Source organism: Rhincodon typus, chromosome 12 (genome assembly GCF_021869965.1).
Source record: "Rhincodon typus isolate 14 chromosome 12, sRhiTyp1.1, whole genome shotgun sequence".
NCBI classification, from domain to species: Eukaryota; Metazoa; Chordata; class Chondrichthyes; order Orectolobiformes; family Rhincodontidae; genus Rhincodon; species Rhincodon typus.
In genome coordinates, this window is record NC_063343.1 from 65,474,632 (window position 1) to 65,484,625 (window position 9,994).

At 45.4% G+C, this 9,994-nt stretch overlaps 1 long non-coding RNA gene across 1 annotated transcript in view; it reads left to right on the forward strand.

The window, feature by feature from the left end:
• The first annotated feature begins 6,610 nt into the window (after window positions 1–6,610).
• LOC125484520 overlaps window positions 6,611–9,994 on the forward strand; it is a 28,562-nt gene continuing 25,178 nt past the window's right edge. The window contains exon 1 of the long non-coding RNA XR_007263343.1: window positions 6,611–6,784. This is a non-coding gene — a long non-coding RNA (uncharacterized LOC125484520). The remainder of the gene's footprint in view (window positions 6,785–9,994) is intronic.

Sequence of the window (9,994 nt, forward strand, 5' to 3'; positions counted from 1 at the left end):
CCGGCTCCCAGCCCCTTGTTCAGTGTTTCCCCAATTACATTTGTGATTCTTCTGAAGCCCTATGTCAGTTCTACAACTTCCTGTTTTCTGGCACCAGCCACTTCCTCTTTGCTGTGGATGTGCAAACTCTCAACTGTTTATCTGCTGTAAGGATGGTCTGAGGGCTCTCAGCTTCTTGTGAATTGCTTCTGTACTCTCTCCAATGCTTTCACATTTTACCTGCCCAAATAGTCCCCATCTAGTTCCACCCTCCTTCGTCTGACTGAGCCTATTCTCACTTTGAAAAATTTCTCCTTTACCTCGTCTCACTTCTACCAAGTCAAAAATATGACTGTGGGTACCTGCACAGGTCCCAGTTATGCCTGTCTACTTCGTGGAGGATGTGGAACATTTCTTGCTCCAGTCCTCATTGGGTCCCCACCCACTAGTTTCTATGATTCATCAATGACGTGATCAGTGCTGTCATCCACTCTTGTCCAGAGTTGCAAAAATTAGTCAATTTTGCTTTCAATTTCTATTCTTCTCAGACCTTCACCCGGTCCATCCCTGTTTCTTATCTTACCTTTGATTGATTGATTGACTGATTTTATTGTCACGTGTACCGAAATACAGTGAAAAGCTTTGTGTACGAGTGGTACAGGCAGATCACAGCAAGCTAAGGATTAGCAGATCAAAAAGACTTAGAGACATACAGGTTACATTGCAGGTTACATTATTTGAGGCTAGAGTCCATTCAACAGCCTGATAATGGCCAGAAAGAAGCTGTTCCTGAACCTGCTGGTGTGTGTGTTCAGGCTTCTGTATCTTCCGCCTGATGGAAGGGGTTGTAGGAGGTCATTGCCAGGGTGCAACGGGTCTTTGATGATGTTGAAGCCTTTCCGTGGCAGCGAGCCATGTAAATAGAGTCCATGGATGGGAGGTTGGCTTCCGTGATGGTCTGGACTGTGCACACCACCTTCTGTAGTTTCATACGGTCCTGGGATTTGTAATCACAAGGAAAAAGGTTGGTGGATTAGTAAGAGCTGAGGAGGAGAAACCGTGTTTAACCAATTTACTGGAGTTTTCTGAAGAGCTAGCAGAGAGGGTTGATGAAGGTAACACTGTGGATGTCATGTACATTGATTTGCAGAAAACGTTTGATACAGTGCCACACCACATACATGTGAGGAAAGGCATGGATCAAGGCATAAGAGAGGTAGGAGCAATGTGGATAAAAAATTGGCTGAGTGATAGGAAACAGAGAGTAATGGTCAATTAATATTTTTCAGGCTCTTGAAAGGTTTCTAGTGGAGTTCCCGAGGGATCTGTACTGGGACCCTTGCTTTTCCTGATATATATTAATGATCTGGATCTTGGTGTACAGGGGATTATTTTAAAGTTTAAAGATGATACTAAACTTGCAAGAATCATAAATTGTGAGAAGGACAGTTTAGAACTCTAGAAGAAGATTGCAAGTTGGTGCAGTGGGAAGATAGGTAGCAGATGGTGTTTAATGCAGAGAAATGTGAGATAATGCAGTTTGGTTGGAATAACATTGAAAGACAAGACAAAATAGGGCGTACAATTCTAAAGGAGCAGAGGGAACTGCGTGTATATGTGCACAGATCGTTGAAGGTGGTAGAACAGTTGGAGAGAGCAGTCATTAAAGCACACAGTGTTCTCAACTTTATTATTGGAGACTTGTAGTACAAGAACAGGGACATGATATTGTACTTGTCCAAGATACTTTTTAGACCTCAGGCAGAGTATCGTGTACATTATAAAAATAAGGTGAATGTATTGGAGAGAATGCAGAAGTAATTTACAAGAATGGCTTCAGAAGTGAGAAACTTCAGTAATGAGGATAGATTGAAAAGGTTGGAACAGTTCTCCTTGGAGAAAAGGCAGCTAAGAGGAGATTTGATACAGGCTTTCAAAATCATGAGCAAACTACAGAGGGTAGATAGGGAGAAGCTGTTCCCCACTCATAAAAGAAAAGACAAGATGGAATAGGTTGAAAGTGATGTGCAGATCTGAAGAAGGGTCCAGACCCGAAACGTCAGCTTTCCTGCTCCTCTGATACTGCCTGGCCTGCTGTGTTCATCCAGCTCTACACCTTGTTTTCTCAGATTCCTACTATCTCTCTCGCTGTGAGAAAGATGTGTTTTCACACAGCAGGATACGGAATGCGCTGCCTGGAAATATGTTGGAGGCAGGTTCAATAAAAGCATTCAAGAGGGCATTAGATGGTCATTTGGATGGTAATAATGTGCAGGGCTATGGGGAAAAGGCAAAAGATTGGTACTGGATAATAGGGCTGGTGCAGACATGATGGGCTGAATAGCTTCCTTCTGCACAGTAACACTTCTGTGATTCTAAGTGTGCATGTGTCAATGCATGGTACTGAGTGTGGGTCGCAGGATGCAGTGAGAATAGCAGTCCGAGGAGCACCGTGTGTCTCAGAGATAAACCTGGGTAGCTTCAAGACCTGAAGGATGGAAATTCAGTTATCATTTTAATGATGCCAGGTCACTCCTGCAGATTCTCTTTTTCCTTAGACCCTGTCTTGTCCTAATTGGTAACCTGTACATTTTTCAATTTAATTTGTTTTAAGAACACACAAACAAAGAACAAGAGTAGGCCACTCAGCCCTTCAAGCCTGTACTGCCATTCAATAAAATCGTGGCTGATCTGATTTAGTTTTAGACCGGAAGTGTTATCATACACATACACAATGACTTTCAAACCACCAAATCTCCAAGACTTTTTTTTAAACCGTTTAGCCCCACCAGTAATCACCTGTGCAACCAATTAGAAGTTGACATGCAAAGCCCATTATGGACAAACTGATCTGATTTTAACTGTAAATAAAAACCGAAAGAACTGCGGATCCTGTGACCCGAAACGTTAACTCTGTTTTTTCCTTCACAGATGCTGCCAGGCCTGCTGCTCCTGTGATGCTGCTTGGCCTGCTGTGTTCATCCAGCCCTGCAATAGCCTCTCTGCTCCTATGATGCTGCTTGGCCTGCTGTGTTCATCCAGCCCTGCAATAGCCTCTCTGCTCCTATGATGCTGCTTGGCCTGCTGTGTTCATCCAGCCCTGCACCTTGTTGTCTCAGATTCTCCAGCATCTGCAGTTCCTACTATCTCTGATTCGATGAGCTTTTCCAGCAACTGTTTTTGTTCTTGATTTTAACCGTAGCTGAGTGAGTTAATTCTTAACTGGAGTCTCATGGGTTCTTCTGATGCAGTGATAGTGTCCCTGCCTCTGAGCTAGAAGACATGCTTTCAAGTGCCACCTGCTCCAGAGGTGTGTAATAACATCTCTGAACAGGTTGATTTGAAAATAGGAAAAGAAACTGGAGTCTCATGATTGAAATCTTCCTCAATACAAGCTTGGTCTAATAGACTTAATCCCAGTGAAGCCCTGTGCTGTTATGAAAAAGGAACAACAACAGGCTACACTGCAAATTACTGCAGATGCTGGAATCTGTACTGAAAACAAAAAGTGTTGGAGATCACAGCAGGCCGGGCAGCATCCATGGAGAGAAATTAAGCTAGCGTTTCCAGTCTAGATGACAATTATAATATTTAAAAGGCATCTGGATGAGTATATGAATAAGAACATAAGAACTAGGAGCAGGAGTAGGCCGTCTGGTCCTTCGAGCCTGCTCCGCCATTCAATAAAATCATGGCTGATCTTTTCGTGGACTCAGATCCACTTACCCGCGTTATCACCATATCCCTTAATTCCTTTATTGTTCAAAAAAAATCTACCTTTTTTTAAAAAACGTTTACTGAAGTAGCGTCAACTACTTCACTGGGCAAGGAATTCCATAGATTAACAACCCTCTGGGTGAAGAAATTCGTTCTCAATTCAGTCCTAAATCTGCTCCCTCTAATCTTGAGGCTATGCCCTCTTGTCCTAGCTTCACCTGCCAGTGGAAACATCCTCTCTACTTCTATCTTATCTATTCCCTTCATAATTTTACATATTTCTATGAGATCCCCCCTCAATCTTCTGAATTCCAATGAATATAATCCCAATCTACTCAGTCTCTCCTCATAAGCCAACCCCCTCAACTCCGGAATCAACCTAGTGAACCTCCTTTGCACCCCCTCCAGTGCCAATACATCCTTTCTCAAGTAAGGAGACCAAAACTGCACACAGTACTCCAGGTGTGGCCTCACCAGCACCTTGTACAGCTCCAACATAACCTCTCTGCTTTTAATTTCAATCCCTTTAGCAATGAAGGACAAAATTCCATTTGCCTTCCTAATTACTTGTTGTACCTGCAGACCTACCTTCTAAGATTCATGCACAAGGACACCCAGGTCCCTCTGCATAGCAGCATGCTGCAACTTTTTACCATTTAAGTAATAATCCTTTTTACTATTACTCCTACCAAAATGTATGACTTCACATTTATTTACATTGTATTCCATCTGCCAGACCTTTGCCCACTCACTCAATGTATCCATGTTCCTCTGCAAAGTTTCACAGTCCTCTGCACACTTTGCTCTGCCACTCATCTTAGTGTCATCTGCAAACTTTGACACCCTACAGGTGGTTCCCAGCTCCAAATCATTTATATAAATTGTAAATAATTGCGGTCCCAACACCGATCCCTGAGGCACACCACTAGTCACTGACTGCCAGCTAGAATAGCACTCATTTATCCCCATTCTTTGCTTCCTGTTAGTCAACCAATCCTCTATCCATGCTAATACTTTACCCTTAATGCCATGCATCCTTATCTTATGCAGTAGCCTCTTGTGCGGCACCTTGTCGAAGGCCTTTTGGAAATCTAGGTACACCACATCCACTGGGTCCCCATTGTCCACCTCGCTCGTAATGTCTTCATAGAATTCCAAAAGATTTGTCAAGCATGACCTGCCCTTCATGAACCCATGCTGCGTCTGCCCAACGGGACAATTTCTATCAAGATGCCTTGCTATTTCTTCCTTGATAATAGACTCAAGCATCTTCCCCACTACAGAGGTTAAGCTAACCGGTCTATAAAGCCCCATCTTTTGTCTACTTCCCTTTTTAAACAGTGGCGTCACATTTGCTGTTTTCCAATCTGCTGGGACTGCCCCAGAGTCCAGCTAATTTTGGAAAATTACCGCCAGTGCACCTGCTATTTCTCCCGCCATCTCTTTTAGTACCCTGGGATGCATTCCATCAGGGCCAGGAGACTTATCAATCCTTAGCTCCATTAGCTTGCCCAACACTACCTCTTCCGTAATAATGATTATTTCCATGTCCTCACCTACCTTCGTCTCTTTGTCAATTACTGGCACGTTATAGTGTCCTCCACTGTGAAGACCGATACAAAATACCTGTTCAATACGAATGGTTTACAGGGATATGGGCCAAATGCTGGCAAATGGGACTAGACTAGTTTAGGATTAGTTAAGAAGTGGTTAACACTGCTGGAACCTGGGACCAGGGACCTGGGTTCGATTCCATCCTCGGGCAACTGTCTGTGTGGAGTTTGCACATTCTCCTGTCTGCGTGGGTTTCCTCCGGATGCTCCGGTTTCCTCACAAAGTCCAAAGATGTGCAGGGTAGGTGGATTGGCCATGCTAAATAGCCCGTAGTGTTCAGGGAGGTGTAGCTTAGGTGGGTTATAGGGGGATGGATCTGGGTGGGATGCTCTGAGGGTTAGTGTGGACTTGTTGGGCCGAAGGGCCTGTTTCCACACTGTAGGGATTCTATGATGAGGATATTTGGTCAGCATGGATGAGTTGGTCCAAAGGGCCTGTTTCCATGCCATACAGATCTATGATGCCTCATCAGAGCTGACATGAAGTGTGGAGGGGGATATGCACTTTATAACCTTCTGGACTTAATATTGAGTTCAACATCTTCAGATTGTGAACTAACTCCTATTCCTTCCCTTTCTTTTAGCTCTCCTTGTTACATTCTCTGCCACCATGTCCTCCCACCTCCAATGGGAGTCTGTTCTGTCCATCTGGCAGTTGGACACACCACTGTTCCGCCATTCTCACATCCTGATCACTTAATCTGCTCTATCAACACCCTTTCTCCTCCAGCACTCCTCCCCAACCCCTCGCTATTGCATAAATGCTGCCCCCTCCACACTTCAAGTCAGCTCTGATGAAGAGTCATCTAGACTCGCAACATTCGGAGATAGTAAGAACTGCAGATGCTGGAGTCAGAGATAACACAGTGTGGAGCTGAAGGAACACAGCGGGTCAGGAAAGTTGACGTTTCGGGTCGGGACCCTTCTCCAGAAAACTCGAAACATTAGCTTGCTCCCTCTCCATGGATGCTGCGTGAACTGCTGTGATCGCCAACACTTTTTGTTTTCAGTAGACCACTCGGCCCTTCAACCTTGTTCTGGCAATCATGACTAGTCTGATTTTAACCTCAGCTGTACATTCATGCATAACGCTGATAATCTTTCATGCCCCCGTTGGCCATCAGTTCAATCAGGATATTTGAAAGACCTTATTAAAATTTACATTTTAATTTGGTTGTAGATTCGTTTCCAAATGCATCGATAAAACTGGTGGGACTGCAAATAAAAACTCTGTGATGTTATTTTTTGTTCGCAGTTTCCATTGTAGTTTCCTTTGAGAGAGAGGTGGGATGCGGGGTGCGAGGCGGGGGCGGGGGTGGGGGTATGTGAAGTCGGAAAGACGCTTTCCACTGGAAAAAGTGTCCGTGAAACGTAAGCTTTAACCCTGAAATGCTGCGTGCTCGTGGTAAGACAGGCCAGAGCAAGCTGGAGGATCAGACACGCAGCGAGCGGCACTGAAATTGGAATCTATCTGTGTAAGTACAATGTGACTCCTTTCTACAGGCCAGGTATGTGTCCCTGGCAGAACCGCAGAGGCTGTGTCCCCTTCACCTGCCTCCCCCCAAACCAGCCCCCGGGTTAATTTAACCAAAACAAAAAAAACCCCAAAAGACTAAGGTTCAGGTCCCTCTCTGTAAAGGGAGCCAGGACAGACCGTGAAACAAAGGACTCGATGGTTTGGTGTTCTTTTAAAGCGGAGGGTGGAAATATTCTGCTGGCTTCGGTTTAACGAAATTATTCGCCAAAAGCATTGCTTTCGGACGGAAAATCCCGTCGCAATATGCGTTGGAAATTGCCCCATGTTTGTTTACTCCTTCGCTTTGTCCAAGTGCAGTTGGCGGCCCTTTCTACTTTCACTTTAGGTATTTCTACCATAAAGCTATTTTCTGTTGTATTTAAGAATAATCAATTCCTGGAGCGCTTTGAAGAATGCAGCTAATAGTTGCGAACGTTAGAAATTGCTGGAAAAACTCAACAGGTCTGGCAGCATCTGGGGAGAGAGAAAGCAGAGTTAAGGTATGGGTCCAGTGACGCACCTTCTGAACTTCGTTTTGTACAGGAGCTAAAGTTTAATCATCGTCAAATCGCTGAAATTGGCTGTGATCTGTAATGAAATGTTTAACAGTTTTCAAAATAGAAACCTGAAGAACTGCAGATGCTGTAAATCAGGAACAAAAACAGAATTTGTTGGAAAAAAGCTCAGCAGGAGTGGCAGCATCTGTAAAGAAAAAATCAGAGATAACGTTTCAGGTCCGGTGACCCTTCCTCAGAGCGGTGGGTCACTAGACCCAAAACATTAACCTCTGATTTTTTTCTTTACAGATGCTGCCAGACCTGCTGAGCTTTTTTCCAACAAATTCTGTTTTTGTTTACTAGTTTTCATTGTGTTCAGGCATCAGTTACTTGAGAAATAGTATTCTGTGGTGTAAATGAAACTTTCTGGCTGATGACCCTCTGCCTAAAGAAGATTGAGTTTAACCTGAAGACCTTTCACTAACCATCAGCTGGTGGATTCAAACAGTATCGACCTGATCACAGGTGGGGAGTGTTACACAGCAAGGCCCCAACCAGGTGAAAGGACTGTTAAGTCCCCCCTCACCCCCAAGGTGTGCCAACAACATGCGTATTACGGGACGCAAGCATTTACAGTTCGGTGGTTAAATTGTCCTGATCCTTTCCGTCAATTCAGCAAATTTTCCAAAATGTGGCTTTCACATTGAAGACTCTGTCTGAATCACCTTTGCTAACTACACTCAGTTCTGAAGAAGGGTCACTGGACCTGAAACGTTGACTGTGTTTCTCTCCCTACAGGTGCTGCCAGACCTGCTGAGTTTCTCCAGCACTTTCTGTTTTTTTGATTCTGTCTGAATCACTGTTCTGTACCTTGCCCAAGAGAGAAACTGATAGAAAGCTGGAGGTCCCTCTCACTGATCACATGGATACGGAATCTCTGGTCAGTATTTGATGTGGCTTCCTCCAGCAGGGTTTGAGAAAAGAGGCAGTTCCCAGTGGTATTATCGCTGGAGTTTCATCCAGAGATACCGAGAATGTTTAGGGAACCTGGGTTCGTATCCTGCCATGGCAGATGATAGAATATGAATTCAATAAAAAAAACGTGGATTTGAGAATTTAATGATGACCATGAATCCATTGTTGATTGTTGGGAAAAACCCATCTGGTTCACTAATGAGCTTTAGGGAAGGAAACTGCCATCCTTACCTGGTCTGGCCCACATGTGACTCCAGGCCCACAGCAATGTAGTTGACTCTGACGTTGCCCTCTGGGCAATAAATACTGCCTGGCCAGTGACGTTCTCATCCCATGAATGAATAAAAAATATTCCTGGATGCTCTTTCCTGGTCTTACTGTGGAGGCACTGTTTCTTTGACACTGACAAAGACCCCTTCCAACTCATTTCTTGTGAGGTGATGGGGCAGGAATAGTCCAAGATGGATTGATCCTGCTTCTCGTGAGCAGGACAAACTGGGGCAATTTTCCACATTGTTGGTTAGATGCCAGTGTTACAGTGTACTCAAAGAGATTGGCTGAGGGAGTGCAAGTTCTGGAGTACAAATCCTCAGTGCTAATGCTGGAAAGTTTTCAGGGCCCATAGGCTTTGCACTGTCCTTTCGATATCACGTGGAGTGAATCAAATTGGCTGGAGATTGGCATCTGTGAGGCAGGGGATACAGAGTCGAGCACATACAGAGGTGGATCATCCACTCAGTACTTCTGGCTGAAGATTGTTCTATATGCTGCAGTCTTGTCTTTTGCACCAATGCGCTGGGCCCCACCATGACTGAGAATGGGGATATTTTTAGAACTTCAATTTCCTCTTATTTCTTTCATTGTCCACCACCATTCACACCTTAATGTTACAGCACTGTAGATACCTCCCACAAACAGCACTGAGGCAATCAGATAATCTGTTTTTATCAATATTGCTGGTTGAGGGTCAGCTTTTGACCCAGGATATTGGCAGGTGAAGAGGTCGCTCAGTCCCCTCCAACAATGCCGCATCCCTCAGCACTGATCCTCTGACAGTGCAGCACTCCCTCAGCACTGACCCTCTGACTGTGTGGCACTCCCTCAGTACTGACCCTCTGAGATTGCAGCTCTCCCTCAGCACTGACTCCCCACAACAGTCAGCACTCCCTCAGCAGTGACCCTCCGACAGTGCAGCGCTCCCTCAGCCCTGACCCTCTGACAGTGCAGCACTGACTCCCCCACAACAGTGCAACACTCCTTCAGCACTGATCCTCCGACAGTGCAGTGCTCCCTCTGTACTGACCCTCTGACTGTGTGGTACTCCTTCAGCACTGACGCTCTGAGATTGCAGCTCTCCCTCAGCACTGACTCCCCACAACAGTCAGCACTCCCTCAGCAGTGACCCTCCGACAATGCAGCACTCCCTCAGTACTGACCCTCTGACAGTGCAGCACTCCCTCAGTACTGACCCTCTGACAGTGCAGCACTCCCTCAGAACTGACCCTCTGACAGTGCAGCGCTCCCTCAGCACTGACCCTCTGAAAGTGCGGCACTCACTCAGTACTGACCCTGTGACAGTGTGGCACTCCCTCAGCACTAACCCCTCCCGACAGTGCGGTGGTCCCTCAGTACTGAACCCCAACAGTGCGGCGCTCCCTCAGCACTGACTCCCCCACAACAGTGCAACACTCCCTCAG